Consider the following 6,602-nt stretch of genomic DNA (forward strand, 5'->3'; position numbering starts at 1 on the left):
ATACAATTTTATATTTTTGTATAGTTCCCCCACATTAGGTTGTAGTTCCCCCACATTAGGCTGCCAGTATAGTTCCCCCACATTAGGCTGGCAGTATAGTTCCCCCACATTAGATAGGCAGTATAGTTCCCCCACATTAGGCTGGCAGTATAGTTCCCCCACATTAGATAGGCAGTATAGTTCCCCCACATTAGGTTGCCAGTATAGTTCCCCCACATTAGGTTGTAGTTACCCCCACATTAGGTAGGCAGTGTGGTTCCATACATTAGGTTGTAGTTCCCCCACATTAGGCTGGCAGTATAGTTCCCCCACATTAGGTTGCCAGTATAGTTCCCCCACATTAGGTTGTAGTTCCCCCCACATTAGGTAGGCAGTGTGTTCCCCCACATTAGGTGCAGTATAGTTCCCCCACATTAGGTTGGCAGTATAGTTCCCCTACATTAGGTTGGCAGTATAGTTCCCCCACATTAGGTTGTAGTCCCCCCACATTAGGCTGGCAGTATAGTTCCCCCACATTAGGTTGGCAGTATGTTCCCCCACATTAGGTAGGCAGCATAGTTCCCCAACATTAGGTTATAGTCTCCCCACATTAGGTTGGCAGTATAGCACAGCACTCAGAGTAACTATACAGTACCTACACAGCACTAAGAGTAACTATACTGTACCTACACAGCACTAATAGAGTAACTATACAGTACCTATACAGCACTAATAGAGTAACTATACTGTACCTACACAGCACTAATAGAGTAACTATACAGTACCTATACAGCACTAATAGAGTAACTATACTGTACCTATACAGCACTAATAGAGTAACTATACAGTACCTACACAGCATTGATAGAGTAACTATACTGTACCTACACAGCACTAATAGAGTAACTATACAGTAATCATACAGCACTCATAGAGTAACTATACTGTACCTACACAGCACTAATAGAGTAACTATACAGTACCTACACAGCACTCAGAGTAACTATACAGTAATCATACAGCACTGAGAGAGTACCTTTACAGTACCCACACAGCACTCATAGTGTACCTATACCGTACCCACAGAGCACTCATACAGCATCCATGTACCACTCAAAGAACACCTATACAGTACCCACATTGCACTTATAGAGTCATTTTACAGTGCCCACCCTGCACTCATAGAGCACCTATACAGCACCCACAAAGTATTCACATAGTACCTACACAGCACTCATAAGGTAACCAATGTAACACTCACAAAGTGCTTAAAGAGCCCTGATACAGCACCCACACTGCACTCATAAAGTAATTATACTGCACCCACTAGTCCGGGCTCTAAGGGGGTCTAGGATCTGTATTAGTTTAAGGGGCTAATCTGGGATATGTGATAGTTTTGGGTTGTGGTCTGGGGCCTGTATTAGTTTAGGGGTCTGGTCTGAGATCTGTATTAGTTTAGGGGTCTGGTCTGGGACCTGTATTAGTTTAGGGGTCTGGTCTGAGATCTGTATTAGTTTAGGGGTCTGGTCTGGGACCTGTATTAGTTTAGGGGTCTGTTCTGGAATCTGTATTAGTTTAGGGGTCTGGTCTGAGGTCTGTATTAGTTTAGGGGTCTGGTCTGAGGTCTGTATTAGTTTAGGGGTCTGGTCTGAGGTCTGTATTAGTTTAGGGGTCTGCTCTGGGATCTGTATTAGTTTAGGGGGTCTGGTCAGAGGTCTGTATTAGTTTAGGGGTTCTGGTCTGGGGTCTGTATTAGTTTAGGGGTCTGGTCTGGGGTCTGTATTAGTTTAGGGGTCTGGTCTGGGATCTGTATTAGTTTAGCGGTCTGCTCTGGGATCTGTATTAGTTTAGGAGTCTGGTCTGGGGTCTGTATTAGTTTAGGGGTCTGGTCTGGGACCTGTATTAGTTTAGGGGACTGGTCTGGGGTCTGTATTAGTTTAGGAGTCTGGTCTGGGGTCTGTATTAGTTTAGGGGTCTGTTCTGGAATCTGTATTAGTTTAGGGGTCTGGTCTGAGGTCTGTATTAGTTTAGGGGGTCTGGTCTGAGGTCTGTATTAGTTTAGGGGTCTGCTCTGGGATCTGTATTAGTTTAGGGGGTCTGGTCTGAGGTCTGTATTAGTTTAGGGGTCTGGTCTGGGACCTGTATTAGTTTAGGGGTCTGTTCTGGAATCTGTATTAGTTTAGGGGTCTGGTCTGAGGTCTGTATTAGTTTAGGGGGTCTGGTCTGAGGTCTGTATTAGTTTAGGGGTCTGCTCTGGGATCTGTATTAGTTTAGGGGGTCTGGTCAGAGGTCTGTATTAGTTTAGGGGTTCTGGTCTGGGGTCTGTATTAGTTTAGGGGTCTGGTCTGGGGTCTGTATTAGTTTAGGGGTCTGGTCTGGGATCTGTATTAGTTTAGCGGTCTGCTCTGGGATCTGTATTAGTTTAGGGGTCTGGTCTGAGATCTATATTAGTTTAGGGGTCTGGTCTGGGATCTGTATTAGTTTAGGGGTCTGGTCTGGGATCTGTATTAGTTTAGGGGTCTGGTCTGGGGTCTGTATTAGTTTAGGGGTCTGGTCTGGGACCTGTTTTAGTTTAGGGGTCTGGTCTGGGGTCTGTATTAGTTTAGGGGTCTGGTCTGGGATCTGTATTAGTTTAGGGGTCTGTTCTGGAATCTGTATTAGTTTAGGGGTCTGTTCTGGAATCTGTATTAGTTTAGGGGTCTGTTCTGGAATCTGTATTAGTTTAGGGGTCTGGTCTGAGATCTGTATTAGTTTAGGGGTCTGGTCTGGGGTCTGTATTAGTTTAGGAGTCTGGTCTGGGGTCTGTATTAGTTTAGGGGTCTGGTCTGGGACCTGTATTAGTTTAGGGGACTGGTCTGGGGTCTGTATTAGTTTAGGAGTCTGGTCTGGGGTCTGTATTAGTTTAGGGGTCTGGTCTGAGGTCTGTATTAGTTTAGGGGGTCTGGTCTGAGGTCTGTATTAGTTTAGGGGTCTGCTCTGGGATCTGTATTAGTTTAGGGGGTCTGGTCTGAGGTCTGTATTAGTTTAGGGGTCTGCTCTGGGATCTGTATTAGTTTAGTGGTCTGGTCTGAGATCTGTATTAGTTTAGGGGGTCTGGTCTGAGATCTGTATTAGTTTAGTGGTCTTGTCTGAGGTCTGTATTAGTTTAGGGGTCTGGTCTGGGGTCTGTATTAGTTTAGGGGTCTGGTCTGAGATCTGTATTAGTTTAGGGGTCTGGTCTGAGTTCTGTATTAGTTTAGGGGTCTGGTCTGGGGTCTGTATTAGTGTAGGGGTCTGGTCTGAGATCTGTATTAGTTTAGGGATCTGGTCTGGGATCTGTATTAGTTTAGGGATCTGGTCTGGGATCTGTATTAGTTTAAGGGGTCTGGGGGTCTGTATTAGTTTAAGGGGTCTGGTCTCTGAGGTCTGTATTAGTTTAGGGGTCTGGCCCTGGGATCTGTATTAGTTTAGGGGTCTGGTCTCGGATCTGTATTAGTTTAGTGGTCTGGTCTGAGGTCTGTATTAGTTTAGGGGTCTGGTCTGGCGTCGGTATTAGTTTAGAGGTCTGGTCTTGGATCTGTATTAGTTTAGGGGTCTGGTCTGGGGTCTGTATTAGTTTAGGGGTCTGGTCTGGGGTCTGTATTAGTTTAGGGATCTGGTCTGGGATCTGTATTAGTTTAAGGGGTCTGGTCTCTGAGGTCTGTATTAGTTTAGGGGTCTGGTCTGGGGTCTGTATTAGTTTAGGGGTCTGGCCCTGGGATCTGTATAAGTTTAGGGATCTGGTCTCGGATCTGAATTAGTTTAGGAGTCTGGTCGGAGGTCTGTATTAGTTTAGGGGTCTGGTCTGGGATCTGTATTAGTTTAAGGGATCTGGTCTGGGGTCTGTATTAGTTTAAGGGGTCTGGTCTGGGGTCTGTATTAGTTTAGGGGTCTGGTCTGGGATCTGTATTAGTTTAGGGGTCTGTTCTGGAATCTGTATTAGTTTAGGGGTCTGTTCTGGAATCTGTATTAGTTTAGGGGTCTGGTCTGGGATCTATATTAGTTTAGGGGTCTGGTCTGAGATCTGTATTAGTTTAGGGGTCTGGTCTGGGGTCTGTATTAGTTTAGGAGTCTGGTCTGGGGTCTGTATTAGTTTAGGGGTCTGGTCTGGGACCTGTATTAGTTTAGGGGACTGGTCTGGGGTCTGTATTAGTTTAGGAGTCTGGTCTGGGGTCTGTATTAGTTTAGGGGTCTGTTCTGGAATCTGTATTAGTTTAGGGGTCTGGTCTGAGGTCTGTATTAGTTTAGGGGGTCTGGTCTGAGGTTTGTATTAGTTTAGGGGTCTGCTCTGGGATCTGTATTAGTTTAGGGGGTCTGGTCTGAGGTCTGTATTAGTTTAGGGGTCTGCTCTGGGATCTGTATTAGTTTAGTGGTCTGGTCTGAGATCTGTATTAGTTTAGGGGGTCTGGTCTGAGATCTGTATTAGTTTAGTGGTCTTGTCTGAGGTCTGTATTAGTTTAGGGGTCTGGTCTGGGGTCTGTATTAGTTTAGGGGTCTGGTCTGAGATCTGTATTAGTTTAGGGGTCTGGTCTGAGTTCTGTATTAGTTTAGGGGTCTGGTCTGGGGTCTGTATTAGTGTAGGGGTCTGGTCTGAGATCTGTATTAGTTTAAGGGGTCTGGGGGTCTGTATTAGTTTAAGGGGTCTGGTCTCTGAGGTCTGTATTAGTTTAGGGGTCTGGCCCTGGGATCTGTATTAGTTTAGGGTTCTGGTCTCGGATCTGTATTAGTTTAGTGGTCTGGTCTGAGGTCTGTATTAGTTTAGGGGTCTGGTCTGGCGTCGGTATTAGTTTAGAGGTCTGGTCTTGGATCTGTATTAGTTTAGGGGTCTGGTCTGGGGTCTGTATTAGTTTAGGGGTCTGGTCTGGGGTCTGTATTAGTTTAGGGATCTGGTCTGGGATCTGTATTAGTTTAAGGGGTCTGGTCTCTGAGGTCTGTATTAGTTTAGGGGTCTGGTCTGGGGTCTGTATTAGTTTAGGGGTCTGGCCCTGGGATCTGTATAAGTTTAGGGATCTGGTCTCGGATCTGAATTAGTTTAGGAGTCTGGTCGGAGGTCTGTATTAGTTTAGGGGTCTGGTCTGAGATCTGTATTAGTTTAGGGGTCTGGTCTGAGATCTGTATTAGTTTAGGGATCTGGTCTGGGATCTGTATTAGTTTAAGGGGTCTGGGGGTCTGTATTAGTTTAAGGGGTCTGGTCTCTGAGGTCTGTATTAGTTTAGGGGTCTGGCCCTGGGATCTGTATTAGTTTAGGGGTCTGGTCTCGGATCTGTATTAGTTTAGTGGTCTGGTCTGAGGTCTGTATTAGTTTAGGGGTCTGGTCTGGCGTCGGTATTAGTTTAGAGGTCTGGTCGGAGGTCTGTATTAGTTTAGGGGTCTGGTCTGGGATCTGTATTAGTTTAAGGGATCTGGTCTGGGGTCTGTATTAGTTTAAGGGGTCTGGTCTGGGGTCTGTATTAGTTTAGGGGTCTGGTCTGGGATCTGTGTCAGTTTAGGAGTCTGGTCTGGGATCTGTGTTTGTTTAGGGGTCTGGTCTGGGGTCTGTATTAGTTTAGGGGTCTGGGATCTGTATTAGTTTAGGGGTCTGGTCTGGGATCTGTGTTAGTTTAGGGGTCTGGTCTGGGATCTGTGTTAGTTTAGGGGTCTGCAGTTGGGGGCGTGTCCTATGCCAATGGACGGATAATATACTATAACATTTGTGCCTATATATATTGCCAATCCTTCGCATGGTAAAACATTGTACATATTGTAACTTACTGCACAGACCTGCAGATCCCTAAGGACTCCACATAACCCCCGGACTTCACACCTTCATAAATATAATGTATTCAGCGAGGCCATAGTCATTGGGGAACCTCAAGTCCCAGCATGCCCTGTTATATAAACGTCTATACCAGCTGAGTACTACCTACCTGCACCCCGGGTGGCGGAGGACTGTCAGGCTCCAGGTGAGCGCTTCAGTCTGTAATGTCCTCTAGCGGCCGCCGTAGTGTAGACGCTCGGCTCGTCACCATGGCGACGCTTCACAGGGAGAAGCCGCCAGGTGATCACGTGACACCGCTCCGTCGTCATAGCAGCGGATGAACGCCTCCTACGCTGCTGAACGCTTTTTTCCCCGTCTTGAAATGTCCGCTAGCGGCTCCCGTACAAAGCTCATCACCATGACAACGGCGAGGCGAGTTTTAACTTTTTAACTTTTTGTTACAATTACAAAAGTCACTTCCGGGTTTGTTTGCTTTTTCATTTTATTTTATTTTTTTATTTTTTTTAACTAAGCTTAATTTTTGCGGGGTCATATGTGTTTGAGCTGATGAAAATGGGTGAGGTCCTCACTGCCCCTAATGTCCTGTTCATATGTAACGTCAGCGCTCTGTTTTCGGTGGCGATATTTCGTTATAACTTGCGATGACTGTAACATTCTCCTAACATTCCGACTAATTATTTGTCGTTCGTTTAATCACTTGGTGCACATGGTGTATTTTCCTCTTAAATAAAAAAAATATCAATATGCCACAAAATGCGCGGCGGAAATTTCCTAAACCGCCTCAGTTTTCCGCCGTATATTTGCCCACTTTTGACTGTGTATTTTTTCACAATTGTGGATGTAGATT

General features: G+C 45.6%; 1 protein-coding gene across 1 annotated transcript in view; it reads right to left on the minus strand.

The window, feature by feature from the left end:
- The window catches only part of TEX55 (testis expressed 55), a 58,071-nt gene extending 52,013 nt beyond the window's left edge, over positions 1–6,058 (minus strand). The window contains exon 1 of the mRNA XM_056559905.1: positions 5,904–6,058. The gene's annotated coding sequence lies outside the window, so the exon portion shown is untranslated. The remainder of the gene's footprint in view (positions 1–5,903) is intronic.
- Between the last annotated feature and the right edge of the window lie 544 nt (positions 6,059–6,602).

This window comes from Hyla sarda, chromosome 2 (genome assembly GCF_029499605.1).
Source record: "Hyla sarda isolate aHylSar1 chromosome 2, aHylSar1.hap1, whole genome shotgun sequence".
NCBI classification, from domain to species: Eukaryota; Metazoa; Chordata; class Amphibia; order Anura; family Hylidae; genus Hyla; species Hyla sarda.